The following is an 8,383-nucleotide window of genomic DNA, read 5'->3' on the forward strand; positions in this document are numbered from 1 at the left end:
TTTTCTTGTTTAATGAGCTTGTTAGAATTTTTACTGTGACATTATGATATTGCAATAATTGAATCATTACTTCACTTTTTCATGCCACCCTCATAAGGTGCAGCAATAATTATGCTGGGTGCTGTATGAAATGGAGAACATCAGTTCTGTAGAGACAACATGAAGCCTAAGTTGGCAAATTTGGCATTTTGGAAGCTTATTTCTGGTAACCTGACTTGAATGGCATGTTCTCTTGTCTTTCTTAATTTGAAGAGTGTGTCAGAGTTTCTGCCCTGTTACATTTATTCCTCAGGGAAACAAAATGTCATATATGAAAGGAACAATTTCAGTCAATAGAAAAACTAAACTATGTATGATTAGTTACATATTTACGTTACTGTTCAGGCAGATCACCTATGTATTCAATGATTTTGTACAGTACATGTACCCCTTTAATAGTCCTTGTTTTTCTAACAGAAAGTATTGAAAGTAGCAGTTTTTCTAAAAATAAGATAAGTTAGATTTAGAGTTTATGTAAAAGATCAATTTATTTTTATGCTTTTGTCATCTTCACCTGTAAATGTGATGGCTCCTAACAGAAGGTACGGATTTGTTACCTGGTTGTTTTAGAAACATGTGCAAATTAAGATGTTCATGTGCAAAGTCTGTCAGGCCTGTCAACAAACACTATACCAACTAAGTTGCACTTTTTTGCACAAGTACTTTAAAATTTTCAAAACTGAACTCGTGTTTAACTGATGCAAAAGTTAAAACCAACTTAATTTTCCAAATTTCTTTGCAAATTTGGATTAAATAGTATGTTCATTTAAAGAGATACATATATCTTTTTACAAGGTGCAATACAGTACTTGCCAAGTTCACCTGGTAATATGTTTTCAATATGAACTCAAGTTGGAATATATGAGTCTGTGGTTGTTTTGAGATCCTGTGATTCTTTGTCTGACACTGCCTACATAAACCCAAAACCTACAATAGAGAGTGAAACTGACATAGTCACTTAGTACCTGAGTATTTTGTATAATAATTTCTTGAGGGCACTAACAACTCATTATTTACCCCTAGATGGTCTGTTGGTGTTTGAATAAGAAATGAAAAATAGTAAATTAAATGAGTTGCTGATTTCTCCAAAAAGTGACACACCCACAACAAAAATATGAATTCCACGTCACTGATCCTTGTATACACACGCTATTCATAGAATGAGCTCTTTAAAATCAACGCATTTACTTTAAAGAAATAACAGGCGTTCATTCACAAAAAGTAACAAAATCCCTGCACAGTTCTCAGTACAAGACATAATGTGGCAACAACTTTAGAAAGGCTAAAGCATTTGTTGCAGAGATTAAAGTGTGAAATTAGATCAACATTTGCACGATCACAATGATTAATTTGTGAAAAACAAATCATTCTTTTTACACAGAAAATTTCCACATCATCCTACTATAAATGCAATCTAGTAATTTAAGTTAGTGTCTGATCTGGAGTATTTCCAACAAAACACTGTCTTTCTCTAAAATAATTGCAGTTATTATTAACTTAATAAAAAAGTCTCTACTGACTTCTTATCTAAAACCTTTGCATGACCTGCTTTTACTGCATGTCAGTGGATACTGTTGTACGTGTCGTCATCTGTCAGGATTTGACGTCCAGCGTTTTGTCTAGTGTTGGTACTTTTCTGTTTGGTCATCGGTTTTGTTATCCTGCGAGGTGCAAAAACTTGCTTGCAGAACTTTGTTGATCTGACTGACATTTCATGATTACTTTGTATTTTTTAATCCTGTAGTCAGGAGCTGCTGATTTCCTTCCATGCAGCCTGAGCTTCAACGGTTTCTGCAAAAATGTTTGCAGACAGTTAGGCATAGCAAACCATCTGCAGAATGCATTTAAAGTTAAAGAAAAAGAAGTACGGCACAAAATGGAACCACGTTTTTCAGGACTGGAAATGGCGAAAGTGTTCTGTGGATTTGTTTGTCTACCAGTGACTTTTTAACCTCCTGAATGAAAAGAAAGGGCGCTACATATCAACTTTATTCAATGTCTCTCATTCCATCCTGCAGCCTTGGTGGATTTAGTGTGAAATGAGAGGGCATGGCTCATTGATGCACAATACTGTTGAAATAACCTGCAACAAAAGGTAAAAAAGAAAACTGAGGGCACATTTTTCATTTACGGGCCACTGGAAAGTTTGTGCATTTGTTTGATGTTTGTAGGCATTGATCAACCAAGTCCCAGCCTGTCAATATTCCCCGCTTCTCTCTAAATCCTCATTTGTCTTCTCCCTGTGGACAATAAGAGCCCCATTTTTCCTGTCTGTGTTGCCAGCAACGGCGGCAGCCGTAAAACATGAAGACAGCTTCAGAGCCCTAATAACTTCAATAAGGTGTGGCTGTCGTTTCCACAGACCCGTCGTCTCTTTTTCTGAGAGGAGTTGTCTTAAGAGTATGAAGTGTTGCAAAAACAGATTTGACACAGTGATTAGAGATTTAAACTCAGAGTATCTCTCATCTCTCATCCTTCGATAACAGGCTCCTAATTGGTAGGAGCTTTCATTTACTTTGGCATTAATTGCACACTTGCTTGATGCTTCTCTGACTGCTATGAAGAACTCTGCCACCCCAAGTGTAGTTTTTCACTTGAACAAATTAAGATGTTGAGTTAATTCGAAATATAAGAAAACAAAAAAAAAAATAAAATAGTGAAGTTCTTTAGTGGTGTAGGATATGATTAGCTTAAAATCTACAAAGCACTTTTCTTTATTTACAAGAAAATCTTCATTAGTAATAAGGAAAAATGCTCATTATGTTCCAGTTAGACAGTGAGGTCTAGAATGCATTATAAGTATTACATGCTCTTCAGCTATAAGATATGCCATTTGCTGCAGCTGCTTAAGCTGCTTTGAGAATACTACATATATAATATACATAAATAGTTAACACTGATGATGTGCAGGTAGCACGGCTCAGAGGGGACAAATAGAGCTGATGGAGGAAGATTCAGCTCCAAGAGCCGTTTGACTGACGAAAGATATGGGGAAACCTATGGAGCAAATGTGTACAGAGTAGAAAAATAATATGAAGTGTAGCAGACTGTTTTATCCGTGCTTTCATTTTCAGTAGAACTATAGTGAAAAAATCCCAACACAATGTGCAAACTAGCAGCTGTTCCTTTTCACATTGTCTCATTTCTTTAGCTTTTGTAAAACATATTTAGTTATAAAACCAGCTGTAACTACAGCTGGTGGCCTGTAGGAGTATGTCTCTGCTAGTTTTGTATGTCTAAAGACTAAAATGTTTGAGACGGGGAAACACCCTCATCTCAAGTCTTTTGCAGCCAATGACAGGTATTTGCTAAGGATTGCAGTGCATTTAGCCCCACTGAATACATTGCAATCCCCATCAATTTCTACCCTCTCCCTGCTAAAGAAAAGCATCCCCACAGTATGATGCTGCCACCATTTTATGGCCTGCTTTAAAGAGTGGCTTTATTCTTGACTCTCTTAAATTAAGGCCAGATTGTAAAACTAAAGTTTTGTCTGTCAAAGGATTTCTTAAATGAGCTTTGAAGTTACCATGGGTCATTGATGGCCTCTAGAGTCATTCTTTGTCGATTAAGAATAATTTAAATGTTTAAAGCTTGTGATATTCTTTTATAATCTAACCCTCGTCTGTCTTGGTCTCTATGATAACTTTTTCCCTCTCCAATGTCCGCTCATAAACCCTGAAGCCTTCAAGGAACAGCCGTAAGATTTTCACACATATAGACTTTATTTACTAGACGGATTACTTCAGAAGATGATTGATGGCGTCTGATTTGAATTTGGATTCATTAAAGGAAGGGGCCTGGACGCAAATGTACACTGCACTGTTTGAACTTTCACTGAAACTATTTTAAAAATGTATGTTTCTCTTCCACTGTAACATTTTCTGTACATGATGCTTGTCAATCAAATAAGTTATACTTGTTGTGACATGACAAAATGAACACAAGTCAAAGGATTAAGAAACATTTTACAGTGCACAGCTGTTGATCTGATGCTCCCATTTGGATTCTCACACGTCAACACTAAAGTCAGACAACAACTTTATAGCTTCTCTGCAATGAATGAAACTGTAAATAAAGATTATGTCGGAAAATCTCTTCTCCTGATCTTTCCACTTTTATATTAACTCACTGTTTTTGCCTCGAGGTAGAGATTTTCTCCAAATCTTTCGATAAAGTTGATAAAGAAGTGAGGCTAATTAAACAAGCAGAACCAGAAATGTCAACATGAGATCGGTTATGTAATTAATATTTATTAAATTACTCATCAAACCTTGAATAAGGTACAGTCGTACTGCAGCTAAACCGCTGCCCTGCACAAACTTCATTTGGAGCTGAACAAAACTTCATGACAAAGTTGTCTGTTTAATTTTCTAAATAAATTTGCATACTCTATCTGCCATCTAGTCAGCACACCATGTCAGCTCTGACACACAGACGTAGTGTTTGGTATTTCTCAGAGTGTGCTCGGCTTTGCAGCCCACTCAGCTACAAGTGTGACTCATAATTTTCATAGTAAACTATGACAAAGACTGTATATCCATCCGGCATGAGACCAACATGCATCAGAAAATGGATCATCTCTGAGCACATATTGTCCACTTTCAGCTAGTGAATGTAAATATGCACTTATGATGATGTAAGAATGAGTGTTTGCCTAACATTTTATTTTGCCTCTGTGGGCATAGATTGTGTTATTAGGTGAGAAAATGACAACAGCATGAAGGGATTTAGTGATTCAAATTAGTTTCTATACCAGATTGTTGCTTTTCTAGTGTCTTGCTTTATATACCATACCAACATCTTCACATCTTGTACTATATGTTAATTGCAGCATTTGTAACTAATTAATTGCATTCAAATAAAAATACATATAAAATATATCAACAAAACAAGCAATATTTTCAATTGAAAAACCCTTTTTGCTGTGACATTGTTGAATAAATAGTCATATAAGCTCAACAACAAAGAGAGTTGTTGTTTTTAATCTGTTCTTTAGGTTCATCAACCACCAGATTGATGGAAAGCGCTATTAACAAAGGCCCATTATACTGAATCAGCTTCAGGAACCCTCAATTAGTCTTGTAACTTCTTTGAAAAATGCTGTTTTACAAATGTGTACTGTGCACTGACATTAGTGTTGGGATGGCATGTTTCCTGCAACATGTTTTCCATTGAGGATCTTTTTAGGATTGTATACTTTAGGTAACAAGTTCACTCCTTTTTGCACAACAAAAGCAATTAAAACATTTTCTGAAGCAAAAATCAAACCCCCAGAGGGCCAATAGAAGATGGGATTAGATATTTTTGACAAACATTTACTTGGTTGGTTTTATTTTTTCATTTTCAGTTTTTTTCAATGTTTTTGCGACATGGTGACCTCTTCCTGACGTCTTGCCTCAAAACTATAATTTTATATATCAAGACTCTTCACATTGGTTTCCATCCATAATTACTGCTTTGTTTCTTTTCTCACCTTGCTGTGTACTGAGGTTCTGCCAGAATGGCTCCGCTGTGCAGAATCCCACATGTGATATTCTATGAATATGTTACATCACAAACATGGACCAATTAAGCATTTACTGCATTGCACCTGGCGAGTAATTACTGCATTATGCTTCGCTTGCATGTTTCAGACTCTCAGAGTAAAGGCTCTAGGAGACAAGACAATGGTTTTTCCCCACTCTGGGATCAATTAGGTAACTTATTGTGCCTAATGAGTGTCACAGTTATATGTACGTTTTGCTGTATGCTAAAAATGCCAACATTTGTATGTTCAATAAAGAGACATTCGGACCTGCACAAGAGACGCCTTAACCCCTGAAGGCCTGGTAAATCATTTGTTGATCGCTGAGTCATGTGTTGATTTATAAAACAAATGCAAAAGGTTTATTCTGAAATTAATAAGTGGATATTGAGTGTATTACGTGCCTTTGGATGGGAAAAAGACATTTAATCACACCATGGCATGATGCATTGAAATAAGGTTTTCTATAAATTTACAGAGTACGTAAAAATGAAAACTCCCTCCTTTGATGGATGTCTTATTCTGAAGCAACTCACAAATACCGTGTGCCACTTAATCACCTCGATGCAGTTCCTGAAATTTATGAATGATTCTATTACATCTTTCACTTTTTCTTGTTATGTACTTGGTATGCAGTTCACCATTGAGTAATTGAACATTTTTTTCCAGCAATAGGTATGTTTTGAGCATTACAAAGCCAGCCACCTGAAATGAAAACATCTGCTTAGCATTGCACCTGCTGACATATTTAACATTGGAATCTACACCGGCTGTACGACGCTTACATTGCAACACATTCAAGGGGCCATTAAGTACAACTGGAAAGCATAAACCCTGGGATCCAGACTAATTGTCCAATTTACTTTGCATATCACTCTGTTGTGTTTCATAACAGGTTATGGTACAAGACACGGTCTACACTGCCGAGTATGCAGTTGACACATTTTCAGTTATGAAAATGAAATACATTTCTAAGATAACTGACTAAATAGAAATAAAATGGTTCTTTGAAAATGACAATAAATTGTTTATGTACAATAAGTTGTATATATTTGTCAAAAATTATAAGTTAATGTTTCTTAAAAAGTCATGGAACATTTATGGTTCTAAAGTTTTAATGAACTAGATAGAGGGTAAAAAATTACTCTTTGGATTGAACTGGTTGCAAACAGGAATAAGTTTTAGTCACTTAAATAATGATGGAAGTGTAAAAAACAAAGATGTTAAAACAATTTCAGTGAATCCAACTTTATTGCTTTAACCATCTTGATTTTTGCTTTACACAGGGAATTAGATATTAGACAAACAACATGTGTTTTTAACAGTCATTTTGACTGTTTACTGTCTACAGTATACTGCATTTTTGACAGAAATTCAAATATGTATAAGAAAGAACTTAAATAAAAAGGTAAAGGTTGCTACTCATGTGTTATAAGCATGAGTAGCAACCTTACCTGAAGCCATACTTAGACTACGACTTGAGGTAAAAAGGCATGGTTTCCAAGGGAAATGCAAAGAGGGCTACCTGTTGCATATATACACACTTAAAACTGCTGAATCAAAAACAGTGTAATTTGGATAATTTTGCTAAAATTTCCAGGGTTGAAATATAGAACCATGTAGCCCTTGGTCACTTTGACACAACAGAGTAGAGTCCTGACGAGTCCAATAATTTTACATGTCCAAATATAATCCCTGATTATTCTGCAGTTTCAAATGGATAGGAAGGCGATGCTGGAACCCGATTTATCTACAGCAGCATGTCTTTCTCTGCTGCTTCTGTGTTCTGTCTTCAACTCGCAGGATACACCGAGGAATCTTTCTGTAAGAAAAGGAAAAGAAATAGTTTTAAAATTCCTCATGAATGCAACAATTACTTTGATACATAGTTTGTTTCTTTCAAGAAAGAGACTGAAGTTCAGTAATGGCACAGCTCAATGTAAAACTGACTGTCAAACCTTCTGGGCAAAGTACTATTGTTAATCTTTGAAACACTTTGCTTTGACTTCCAAAAGGTTTCTCTGTAATTTTCTATGGACAGCATTGTTTTGCATTTTGAATACACACAATTCTACCTCTGTACATTTTGTTCTCTTGTGCCACAGAGAGATGAATCTGCATCACTTAAATGACTTAAAGTTAATGTTTGAGTCAGTTCGAGGTCCCAGCATGCCCCCACTCGACAAAAAACTCCTTGTTCACGGCCTGAAAACGTACTACCGCATGGGTGGCCCAGATAAAAAAAAAAAAAGACAGCGTTTTTTGTAACACATGAATCTAAGGAGAAAATCAATAAGCTTAGCAGATGCAAAGTGTAGGGTCAAAACATCGCCACCTGCCTTCTTGTTCATTCAGATTCTCCCTTAACAGCAACAACAAGCATGCAGGTGACCTTTGCGCCACATCTCACACTCCATTTTACAACGGCATCAACAAAAGTGGTGTAATGAATTTGCTTGTCACTTGCCCCTCATCTCCTCCCATGGGCGGCCCGCTTCCTGCCTCGTGACGGATCTGCCTCTGTGACTGCACTTTAATAAGGCAATGGAGTCTCTGGCAGGATCAGTGCATTTAGGAAAAGCCACAGAGGTTCTGGTGATTGACTACCAGTGCCAACACTAAAAACCCCTGCACTGAAATGATGGCTGATGAGTAACTGATTTGACAGAGGGCAATGTCGCTCTCTTGTTTGATAAAAGATCATTGGGAATCACTGTGGGTGGGAGGAGAAGCTTTTGTTGTCGAAAACGCCAACTCAGGGGAAGTTTTCAAAGCTTCCCGCTGGGCTAAAGGGCAACTCCGCAAAATTGGCTTTTC

This window comes from Xiphophorus maculatus, chromosome 1 (genome assembly GCF_002775205.1).
Source record: "Xiphophorus maculatus strain JP 163 A chromosome 1, X_maculatus-5.0-male, whole genome shotgun sequence".
Taxonomy (NCBI): domain Eukaryota; kingdom Metazoa; phylum Chordata; class Actinopteri; order Cyprinodontiformes; family Poeciliidae; genus Xiphophorus; species Xiphophorus maculatus.